At 39.6% G+C, this 12,721-nt stretch overlaps 1 protein-coding gene across 2 annotated transcripts in view; it reads right to left on the bottom strand.

Moving 5' to 3' along the window:
• The window catches only part of LOC126336244 (acetyl-CoA acetyltransferase, mitochondrial), a 103,686-nt gene that overhangs the window by 69,703 nt on the left and 21,262 nt on the right, over positions 1-12,721 (bottom strand). Inside the window, exon 1 of one of the 2 annotated variants that reach the window (XM_049999738.1) lies at positions 5,895-5,968. The exons of the other annotated variant lie outside the window; for it this stretch is intronic. The gene's annotated coding sequence lies outside the window, so the exon portion shown is untranslated. Of the gene's footprint in view, positions 1-5,894; positions 5,969-12,721 lie in introns of those variants that run through there. 2 annotated transcript variants of the gene reach the window in all.

Raw genomic sequence — 12,721 nt, 5'->3', positions numbered from 1 at the left:
TTTATGTGATCATTCCACTTCAAATCGTTTCGCACGGATACTCCTAGATATTTTACAGAAGTAACTGCTACCAGTGTTTGTTCCGCTATCAAGTAATCATACAATAAAGGATCCTTCTTTCTATGTATTCGCAATACACTACATTTGTCTATGTTGAGGGTCAGTTGCCACTCCCTGCACCAAGTGCCTATCCGCTGCAGATCTTCCTGCATTTCGCTGCAATTTTCTAATGCTGCAACTTCTCTGTGTACTACAGCATTATCCGCGAAAAGCCGCATGGAACTTCCGACATTATCTACTAGGTCATTTATATATACTGTGAAAAGCAATGGTCCCATAACACTCCCCTGTGGCACGCCAGAGGTTACCTTAACGTCTGTAGACGTCTCTCCATTGATAACAACATGCTGTGTTCCGTTTGCTAAAAACTCTCCAATACAGCCATATAGCTAGACTGATATTCCGTAGGCTCTTACTTTGTTTATCAGGTGACAGTGCAGAACATGCCCAAACAGCATGTTTTGAAAACACTCAGGCTAGTGCCTTTCATAGTTCTATTACCACCACCATCCCACTGTTTTCTGTACTACGTTACATATTAGAGCAACGACAAAACAACCATAGCCAAGACAGGATTCGAACCTGTAACATCTGGTAAATTGTCATGGTGCATTAGCCCACTGAGCCATCACAGGCAGGTGATTCCACGATTTCGAGATACACAGTGGTTGATTAAGTGGGCAGGCTAGATGGAGGGGATGGCCTCCCAAGTTGTCTGGCCTTGAGGAGCTTCCAAATCTTGAGGGCTTCGAACCAGACCACTTTTAATCGCCAAAACATGTTCAGCAGATAAGAGCAAATTTGCAGTTCGAGGCCCCATATGCATGCAAGAAATAAACATACCTCTTATCAGGCCATGGTAATTATCAGTGGATGTCTTCAGAATTTTTGTAAACATTGTATGAAACTTGAGACCTGTTGAATGATAATCAGTTGTCTGCTAGACACAGTTATTCTACATGAAACTGTTTTTAATACTATGACATTCATACGAGTGTACTATAAGTACAGTTTAAAAATGTGTATGTAAGTGATTTATTAATTCTTTAACCAAACAATTACACTCTAAAAATTACATTTTCAAAGGTTACATATAATTATTATACAGTTTATTTCGTGATTACGGAAATCAAACTAAATGAACTAGAATAGAGTCAACTAGATTTAAGCAAAGGTTTTTGCCAATTGTAGACATCAAGTTCAATACCAGAGTTATCTAGACCTTACAAGCCGGAACTAACCATTGAAAAAAGTTTTGCAAGGTTTATTTCTGCTTAACATACCCAGTATCGAATAATTTTTATCCAGTTACTCAGCACCTAAAAGGAATGCACTATGATCGTTCTATGGTGACTTCAGTGCGAAACAAATAACAGACCTGTACAACAGGGAAATTATGTGGTAATTTATTTTGTAAATCGAACATCACATGAATTGAAGAATAACAATGAGGGCAATCAATTTGAACTATGTTGTCGTAAGTATATAGTATGTCTCTCCATGTGAAAGATTCCAGAGTTAAAACTTCCCCTCATTCAGATCTCTTGGAGAGGAACACATTGAGAGTAGGCATATTTGAAAGGAAGAAAGGGACAGTGAAAGGAGGAAAGATATGAATTGGAACATGGAATGTGAGGACACTTCTGCAAGCAGGAAAGCTAGAGAATGCAAAACAGAAGATGAAAAGGAACAGATTAGATGCCCTCGGTGGGTGTGAAATGCGATGGGGAGAGAATGAGGAGATAGAAAGTGGAGATTATAAACTCTTTTACTCAGGGTAAATCAAGAGCAGTGAAAACGGATTAGGAATACTGATAGGGAAAAAGTTGAAAAATAAGGTAATGAAGGTACAATATATTGATGGAAGACTGATGATGATACAACTGAAGGGTAGTTCAAAAGATTGGTATTAATACAGGTAAATATGCCAACCAGCCAGCACAGAGGTGAGGAAGTGGAAGAATATTATGAGAAAATACAAGAACTCATCGAGAAAGAAAATAGAAATGCCTGCATTATCATCATGGGGGACTGGAATGCAGTGGTGGGTGAAGAAAGAGATGAAGATTCAGTAGGAAAATTTGGATTAGGAATAAGAAATGAGAGAGGTGAATGACTAATTAGTTTCTGTAAAGAAAATTCATTAGCAGTGGGTAACACATTATTTGAACACCACAAAAGGAGACGTTACACATGGATTCAAATTTGAATAGGGAAAGATATCAGCTGGACTACATCCTGATACAAAAAAGGTTTAGGAACTGTTTGAAGAACGGATAGAAATTCAGACCACAACCTAGTGACGGGAGAAATACAAGTGAAGCTGAAAAAAGTCTGGAGAGGTAAAGCAAAGGAAAGACTAAATATAGAAAGACTCAAAAAGGTAGGAAAGGCATCAGATTTGGAGAACAGATTTATGGAAAATGGCAAAGAGGTAGTGTTGATGAAAGTGTTAATGACAAGTGGATAAAAATGAGGGAAGGACTCATGGACTCTGCCAAAGAAGTACTAGGAATCAGAGTATCCCAAAGCTCCAGGAAAGAATGGATAACAGAAAACATGTTGAAAAAGATGGAAGAGCACAGAAAGTGGAAAAGTGTAGTAACTGAAGAAGGCAAAAAGAGGTACAGGAAACTGAATAATGAATTAAGAAGAGAAAATGAAGAAGCAAGAGAAAAATGGATGAAACAGAAATGTGACGAAATAGAGAAAATGGAGAGAGGTAAAATATGAAATGATGTGTAGACTGGATAGCGAGATAGTTTCTGAATATAAAACAAAGAGGAATAACATGGAAATAGAAAGAGCAGATGGTACTCTAGCAGAAGAACCACAGGAGGTTTTGAACAAATGGCAAGAATATATTGAATGGCTGTATAAGGGGGATAAAATGCAAAGCGAAATTAAGGTTGAAGAGGAGCAATATGTGCTGGAAGATGGAAGGGGATTTACCATCTTGGAAGCAGAAGTAGAAAAGGTGCTAAAGGAGGTGAAGAATAGGAAGGCGTGTGGAATAGATGATTTGCCAGTAGAACCGTTGAAGAGTCTGTGAAACAAGGCAATAAAAAATATAGTCTACCTCTGTAATGAGATATATGACAAAGGGGAATGGCCTGAGGACTTCGCTGCAACAGTTATGATACCAATATAGAAAAAGAGAAATACTAAAAAAAGTGAAGAGCACCGGACCATCAGCCTAATTTCTCCTGCAGCTTAAGTCTTGCTGAGAGTGTTGAATAGAAGGCTATATGGCAAGCTGGCTTGAGGGATTGCAGAGAAGCAGTTCGGATTTAGAAGAGGAAAAGGAACAAGAGATGATATTTGCCTGCTAAGAACTATAGGGGAAAGATATATGGAAAGGGGTAAAGAAATTTTTGCTGTTTTTACAGATTTAGAAAAGGCTTTTGACAGAGTTCAGTGGAACAAGCTGATGGACATCCAGAAGAGGAAAGGAGTAGATTGGAGAGAGAGACGACTTATACAGAATCTACACTCCTGGAAATGGAAAAAAGAACACATTGACACCGGTGTGTCAGACCCACCATACTTGCTCCGGACACTGCGAGAGGGCTGTACAAGCAATGATCACACGCACGGCACAGCGGACACACCAGGAACCGCGGTGTTGGCCGTCGAATGGCGCTAGCTGCGCAACATTTGTGCACCGCCGCCGTCAGTGTCAGCCAGTTTGCCGTGGCATACGGAGCTCCATCGCAGTCTTTAACACTGGTAGCATGCCGTGACAGCGTGGACGTGAACCGTATGTGCAGCTGACGGACTTTGAGCGAGGGCGTATAGTGGGCATGTGGGAGGCCGGGTGGACGTACCGCCGAATTGCTCAACACGTGGGGCGTGAGGTCTCCACAGTACATCGATGTTGTCACCAGTGGTCGGCGGAAGGTGCACGTGCCCGTCGACCTGGGACCGGACCGCAGCGACGCACGCCAAGACCATAGGATCCTACGCAGTGCCGTAGGGGACCGCACCGCCACTTCCCAGCAAATTAGGGACACTGTTGCTCCTGGGGTATCGGCGAGGACCATTCGCCACCGTCTCCATGAAGCTGGGCTACGGTCCCGCACACCGTTAGGCCGTCTTCCGCTCACGCCCCAACATCGTGCAGCCCGCCTCCAGTGGTGTCCGCGACAGGCGTGAATGGAGGGACGAATGGAGACGTGTCGTCTTCAGCGATGAGAGTCGCTTCTGCCTTGGTGCCAATGATGGTCGTATGCGTGTTTGGCGCCGTGCAGATGAGTGCCACAATCAGGACTGCATACGACCGAGGCACACAGGGCCCACACCCGGCATCATGGTGTGGGGAGCGATCTACTACACTGGCCGTACACCTCTGGTGATCGTCGAGGGGACACTGAATAGTGCACGGTACATTCAAACCGTCATCGAACCCATCGTTCTACCATTCCTAGACCGGCAAGGGAACTTGCTGTTCCAACAGGACAATGCACGTCCGCATGTATCCCGTGCCACCCAACGTGCTCTAGAAGGTGTAAGTCAACTACCCTGGCCAGCAAGATCTCCGGATCTGTCCCCCACTGAGCGTGTTTGGGACTGGATGAAGCGTCGTCTCACGCGGTCTGCATGTCCAGCACGAACGCTGGTCCAACTGAGGCGCCAGGTGGAAATGGCATGGCAAGCCGTTCCACAGGACTACATCCAGCATCTCTACGATCGTCTCCATGGGAGAATAGCAGCCTGCATTGCTGCGAACGATGGATATACACTGTACTAGTGCCGACATTGTGCATGCTCTGTTGCCTGTGTCAATGTGCCTGTGGTTCTGTCAGTGTGATCATGTGATGTATCTGACCCCAGGAATGTGCCAATAAAGTTTCCCTTTCCTGGGACAATGAATTCACGGTGTTCTTATTTCAATTTCCAGGAGTGTATATTTACACCAACAAAGTAAGCATAAGGACTGGAAATGAAATGTCAGAAAGAAGCTGCATTGGACGAGGTGTTAGACAAGGTTGTTGCCTTTCCCCACTGCTGTATAACAGAGAGACCCGGAGTGTATGTTGGCAGATCTGCTGTTGCGAAACTGTTTTATCCTAATGATTCACAATACGATAACATTTTAAAGATCTCACCCTTCCCTCGGTTCTGGTCGGGTCGTGTTGGAGTGCAATAATGAAACCAAAAACAAGTCTTATTAGGGACTATTTCGTTGAGGTTATTGATTTGTGTGCCAAATGCAAAATCCGTGAAAATGTATATTCACGAAACGGGCGTAGGACCACCGCGCAGTAGTCATCTTAAATCATTACAAAAATGGCGCTGAGCGCTATGGGACTTACATATGAGGTCATCAGTCCCCTAGAACTATTTAAACCAAACCTAAGGACATCACACACATTCATGCCCGAGGCAGGATTCTAACTTGCGACCGTAGCAGCAGCACGGTTCCGGACTGAAGCGCCCAGAACCGCTCGGCCACTTTGGCCGGTTTAAATCATTACATTCGAGAAATTTGCAGAGTTTGAGAAGTTAGATGAAACTATCAAACTTTCACTGGAGGCGATGAAACAAAAGGTTAGTCACTACGTATATAATGATGTAGTCGGTACTAATAATATAATTCCGACTACATAATTACATAAATATAAAAAATAACATGGTTCCATTACTGCAGGGTGAGCTGTGTCCAATACTGTTACGAAACTGTTTTATCGAAATGATTCACATTACGACAACGTTATTACATAAATATAAAAAATAACATAGTTCGATTATTGCAGGATGAGCTGTGTCCACTGATTTTGCGAAACTGTTTTATCCGAATGATTCACAATACGATAACATTTTAAAGATCTCACCCTTCCCTCGATTCTGGTCGGGTCGTGTTGGTACAAGTCGACAGATAATGTGTCTTTTCTTGTTGCTGCCAGCACTTACCGATTCAAGCATTTAACAATGTGTAGCACGGAATAAATACATCACTGTACTATGTGAGCTGCGCAGGAGTGTGTGTTGGCAGAACTGCACAAAATTTAAACATGTTTTACATCCCTGTCCTCATTCAGTCTGACGTGAGCACTTAAAAAAGTTAACGCACTCCATTAAAAAAAACTTCTCTAAGAATTTCAACTTCCATTTATCTATAGAAGAGTGATGTCACTCACGTAATCAGTCGCCAGTCACGTTGCATTTACTCAGTACGATGTTAATTTATTTATTGCATTTTATGCTCCATATTGCACACCAGGTGTCGGTAAGTTCTTTACCAACATCAGTTCTAAAATAAACACTAATGACCGTAAGTACAGTTATCAAAACCTAGTATCCAATATGGAGAATAAAATCCAATATTTAAAAATGAACACCCTACTGAGAAACTGCAGAGTGATTTATAAGTTGGTTCAGAAGCGTTTCATTTTCAACTGTCTCTATAACTGGGCTCGCTGCGAGTTACTGACGTGTTTCACCTAACAACATTGACCTTTTTTTTTTTACTTTTAACGTATTTAATTTATTGTGGTAGTTCACTATTTTTATTGTGTCGTTATAGGTTTCTTTTACTCCGGCCAAAGATGCTTAACAACAACCACTTACATTGCAACAAAGTCTGCAAGTAAATGATTATTGGGATACCTCACACCTAAGGTGTCAACAAACGGATCGAGTGTTTGCTGAAATGATTGACCTCCAGAACTTCTCGTTTAATTTTGTCGAGGGTGGCTTTCGTAGAGTAATGAATGCTGCTCTTCCAAAGTATAAACTGAAAGGTCGTGATTTTTTTACTTCATATTTGTGCGATAACTTTTACAATAAGCTGGCGACTATGGTCAAAAAATTATTTTAAGAATTTGAAAAAATATCTGTTGCAACCGACATATAGTCTGATCTACATTACGGAATTTCATTACATTGTTTGATTTCTCATGGCATTTCAAACGAATTTTTAAATGTTAAGTCACGACTGGGTGTCTTATAGGTGACGTAATATCGACTAAATTTGAAACGATACTTCAAGAATAAAGCATAAATCATCAAGCAGTGCATTGTATTGTTCGTAATCGTGTATTTAACATGATTGAAGCACTGCAGTTTTCTGGTTTCGATGATGTGAATTGTGCAATACAACAGATACAACTCTGTATTCGAACCACAGAAGTGGTTCCAACCATTTACTGCTAAACTGAAAAAAAAATTCCATCAGTTTAAATCATTCCTTGGTCGCACAAACCGAGCTGGCAAAAATTCAAAGGGAATGCCTTAATCATTGCGCTTCATCTGTCATTCAGAATTGCCCAACACAGTAAATATAGTTAAATATGTATAAATGAATTTTAATTGGTATATGTATTGAGTGTTCTGTTTTTTTACGAAAATCCTGTTAATTTCCTCTATTTCCAGCTGGAACAGCATTTTCGATATGATGCAACGATTTTCAGAGCTCGAGGATTCGTTAATTCTGTACTTATTTTCAAATCAAATCACGACTGGCCAAATATTCAAAAAAAATTTAGAAGTAACGAAACTATTCGAAGGAATTACTAGAAACTCAATTTTCAAGTGAGCTTTTCACGTTAATTCAAGATCTTGTGACGACTTTACAGCAAGAAAAACAAAAACTGATACTACAGAACAATTCCAAAATTTTACAAGAAAATCAGGTGATGAATTGAATTCAACTATGAGATTAGAAGAACAAACCAAAAACGGTAAGTACACCATTACAACGTATTTAGATCTGTGATACAAGTCAGTGGCATCGTCACATACCAAGTTGAGTCCAAAATTTGATGATGATGAAAGACAGAGGTCCAAACTCATCTCAAGTTGACTGCATACCTACTAACTAAAAGGTGGCGATTTGAAATTGAAAAATCAGCCTTCAACAAGTTGTGGCTTAATCACAGAGTCTCAATTAGAAATATCGTTACAAGCATCAGAATTCGTATGAACGAAGGTAAGCAAGACCCGACTACGACTAACGAAACCGACAATCTAATAGGTTTGATTGTAGCATCAAAATCAGAGTACAAAAAAGAAAAAGAGACTTCCTCTAAAGGCTGGTCCGCTAATGTGGTGGAAACCAAAAGGACACAATCACTACCATCTGTTGCCATTATAGGCTATGTCAGCGTCCACTAGTAGGGTACCCAGTGAACAGTTATTCAGTGGGGCTGGCCTCATATACGAAGAACATCGAAATTGATTGCAAGTGAAAAAGCGGTAAAATTACTTTTTGTTACACATAATCTTCCATTGATAAATGTTAAGCATTAATATAATAAAAAACAGTGTCTGGTAAAGAATTGTTAATTTTTCTTAATATATACACTTCCACTAAAATTGGCTTTTGACGTCTGTTACCGCTTCTGCTTGTTATCACACTTACGCCGCGTTACTAGTTATGACAATGCCGAGTCACTGTCAGGTGTACATAGATGAGTACATCGAAAAATTCGAGACGTCGGTCAAAATCTCTCTTTAGTAACTGTGATAATTATTCACAAACTCTATGTGGAGCTCATGGATTCTAATGTTTCCTCTACCGTCAACTATTTTTGAACTGACGAGAAGTTCAATGCTTCTCGTCTTCTACATATAGATGGTAATTACTTGCAGAGAAAACAAAAAGTAAGAAGTTGGAAACGTGTTTCTTCTGATACTCGCTGGAGTGCTCATTACAATTCAGTCAGTCATAAGAGAAAAGTGGAAACAATTGTGAGCACTTTGAAAAATACGTGTATGCGAGATCCATCCAAGGCAAACATTGATACTAATCCGCAGCAAACCTGCTCCTTCCAGTTGTATGTGACTAACTTCTTGGCCTGTCTCAACTTTTTGCACGCGGTATTGGAGAAAGTAGACGTAGTCCAACTATAGCGACTGTCTACAGTCTCCGAAACTGACTTTGGATGAAGCCCTGAATGAGTCTTTGATGATATTACTTTTGGCACTAAAAATCCAGTGATAGTGACATTAACACTTACCGACTAGGAAGACGGAAGGTAATTTTTTTAAAAAAATGCCGGTTGAATTAGCTCATGGCGCTGGATTATCGACTCAAGAAGTCCATCGGTCAGTGTCTGAATACATACACGGATATACACACGAACTGTCACAACGATGCCCGTCGTGAAGTAAATCACCAAAAGTTTCTAGACTGTTTAAACAAGATTTATTCTGATGATCCTCTGGCTGTGGCAGTGGAGAAATTGATAGAAATTGCTGCAAAAAGGTATCTTAGGCATCTACATGCAACCGATACGAGCGAGTCCAATAAATCCTTCAGTTTACAACTAAATGGGATGTCAGTGGATAATTACCATGCATCACTTATAACCCAGTACGTCTTGAGTAAACGTGCCTTGGTCGCATAATGAGAGAGAAGTTTTAAACTAATCTAAAATTATTTTCGCAGCGGGAAAGTTTCAAATGCAATAGATTTCAGCGACATCGTTAAGAATTTCAGAAAAATAAAAGCACAAAAACATTTACTATAACAATATGAATAATAACTGTTATGTGGGTACTATAGGCCTATAGTAACTTGGCACGTGGACTACTAGTTCTTGGTGATAGCAGTATGGAGATTTATGGAATTTATTTCTTAGTGTTCCGTTGATCCAATGTACAACAGATATGGAACCAGTCATGATTATATGTAACAGATGTCAAATGCTAATCGACACAAATTATAATATGTGCATAGGAACAAAATATGCTAGTAATTACCAGCTTCAGCATTTCCTACAGTGAAACGGAGGTATAAAGCAACTAAGTAATGAAATACAATTATTCCATATTACATGTTATAGATTTGCTAGAATTTAAGTACATCATTAGTCTGAGCGAAAATTTCCTGCTGAAATAGGTTATGTTCAGTTAAAATGTGGTAATAGCAAATATTACAAGTACAAGGCATCATATCCAAGTGACATTGCGCAAATATTTACATCTAACAATTCATCAAGAGTGTAAAAAGAGTTTTCCAGAAGATAATTATGCAGTTTAGCTGCTCTTAAATTATGGCATTACACTGGTAAATTTTTTTATGTCCTATGGGAGAGCATTTAAACGCCATTGTGCTACAGCGGTGTACCCCAATTTGTACTACTCTCAAGTCGTATTTTGATCTTGTATCATAGTCATGAAAGATGCTATTGGTTTTGTGCATGGGGAGGTTCTTAATTAAACCACACATATGAAATAGGATATATTTTTAGGTTATTGGTAACACTAGCGTTCCAGCCAGTCCCATGGCCAGATAAAGTCGGAGGGTTAATCTTTGAGTTAACCATCCAACATTGTACAAAAACTGACAGGTTCCTATACGCCCATACCCCACCTTGGATTGGAATTGATATAAAGGAAAACGATGCAAGCTTATGAATAAAGGACTACGAATGGATACATGGAACATAAAAACACTGTGCGCTGCATGACAGACAAAGATATTTGATGAAGAACTGACAGAGTACAAGATGGATATTACAGCCTTTCAAGAGATAAGATGGCCTGGACAAAATATGCACAGAGAGAAAAACTATATGATCATTTACAGTGGTAGCAAGCATGGTCACCATATATTTGGGACAAGATTTGCAGTTCATAACAATATAATGGCCAATGTGATGACACTAGAAAATGTCAATGAAAGAATATATTACATCCGATTCAAAGGCAAATATAGAAATATCTCATTAATAAGTGTTCATGCCCAAACTGAGGAGGAGGACATAAGACACCTTAGATCAGATGTACTCCAGATTACCACAGTACAACATCAGAATTGTGCTGGGAGACTTAAATGCCAAAATAGGGCAAGAACAACAATGGCATGCATATATAGTCATGTTCAGCCTTTACACTGAATCAGATGATAATGGAAACATGAACATAGCAAGTACATCATTCCCCCATAAAGACCTAAATAAAGCAACATGGGCCTCACTGGATGAATTAACTAGGAACCAAAGAGACCATGATTTGATATGAAAAAACATACAAAGGCAATAACAGATGTTAGGACAATGAGAGACGCTGAGATAGGATCAGACCATTCTTTTGTGCTAATAAAGATAAATTTTTAGCGGTTAACTGTGTTTTGTAATCTGAGTACAATAATTTTGATCTGAAAACATGTGAATGTATGCCCTAAATAGTATCTATGACGAAGTAAAAAATGTTACTTTGTTATGTGTATCAGTACATTTATTTGTGATGGCTAAAAAGTTGGTATGCTAGAAGCCAATAAAATAAATAAAATAACTGGTAATACTACGTGCCGTACCGATTTGCAGACCTTATTTGCCAAAGGTGCAGAGTATGCTATTAGCCAGTGTTGACTAGACTATTGTGTGCTTTGTCACAGACCTGTGCTATCGCCATCTATGTCTTGTTTCGCTATTATCAGTATATTTTTATTCACATGCCAATGCCAACAGTGATCTCAGCTTCTGTAACACAAAGCAATCAACTGACGATTACAGCCGTTGTGCACGTTGCTGCTCACCTCATGAAAAGCTACAGTTCGCGAGTGGTACCGGTACTATCCCGTACTAAGTTATGAAACTAGATTACATTATAATAGTATAGGCTTCGTTTCAAGATATATATTTTCGTATTCTGTTCTTTATTGTTTCTTGCTCTCTACCTAATGGTTACTGTGCTAAATGATGATTCGTGTTCCAAGTTTCTCTCTTACGGTATATGTTTTCATAATTATATTACAATTACTAGAGCATACAGCACACACACTACAAATACTTATTCAGCCGTCACATTTATATTATGTAATTTTTTTTACAAAATGTGTACTACAAACACATCAATTTCTAAAGAGACCGGTGCCCTCCTTTAATTTCGCCGCCGCTGGTCCTCTGACGGACTTAGTCTGCAACTAATGGTCCATCCGAAGTATACCAGCGCCAGAATACGTGGCTAACTTCGTGGCTGTAGTCTGGCAAAAACCGGTTTTCGTGTCGCTCAAATACGCGTAACCATTTCGTACCGACAACTGTGCGAGTATAGTCCAATTTCAGTATGCACATTAGAAGATTATTACTAGTGTTTCAATATACTTTGCTTTCTCATGCTGAAATGTGAGAAGTTTTTTTTTCAGCTAAGACAGTACTTTTAATGGAAGAAAGTACATTTGAGTACCGGTACAGTAGTATCAGTTACCAAGTTTGTTCGTTATATATAAGTAAATATTTATTTATTTATTTATCTCCGTGTCATCGTACAAACGATACTGGACTTGTCATACGATACTGGACTTGTCGTACATAGAAATTAACACTATAGAATATACAAAATGAAATTGTCTACAATTGGATTTCTCATATGCAAAAATTAAAATATAGAATGCACAAAATTAAATTGTCTGTAATAAATGACAGCAAACTTAAGTTTCTTTGGTTCAAAATGGCTCTGAGCACTATGGGACTCAACTGCTGTGGTCATCAGTCCCCTAGAACTTAGAACTACTTAAACCTAACTAATCTAAGGACATGACACACATCCATGCCCGAGGCAGGATTGGAACCTGCGACCGCAGCAGTCGCACGGTTCCGGACTGCGCGCCTAGAACCGCGAGACCACCGCGGCCGGCAACAGTTTCTTTCCACATAAATGGTTTATAGTAATTTGATCCTCAGTAACAATATATAACTAGTACTAGCCCCGA

Source organism: Schistocerca gregaria, chromosome 2, assembly GCF_023897955.1.
Source record: "Schistocerca gregaria isolate iqSchGreg1 chromosome 2, iqSchGreg1.2, whole genome shotgun sequence".
In the NCBI taxonomy this organism is placed as follows: domain Eukaryota; kingdom Metazoa; phylum Arthropoda; class Insecta; order Orthoptera; family Acrididae; genus Schistocerca; species Schistocerca gregaria.
This window is presented reverse-complemented; position numbering and strand designations above follow the sequence as displayed.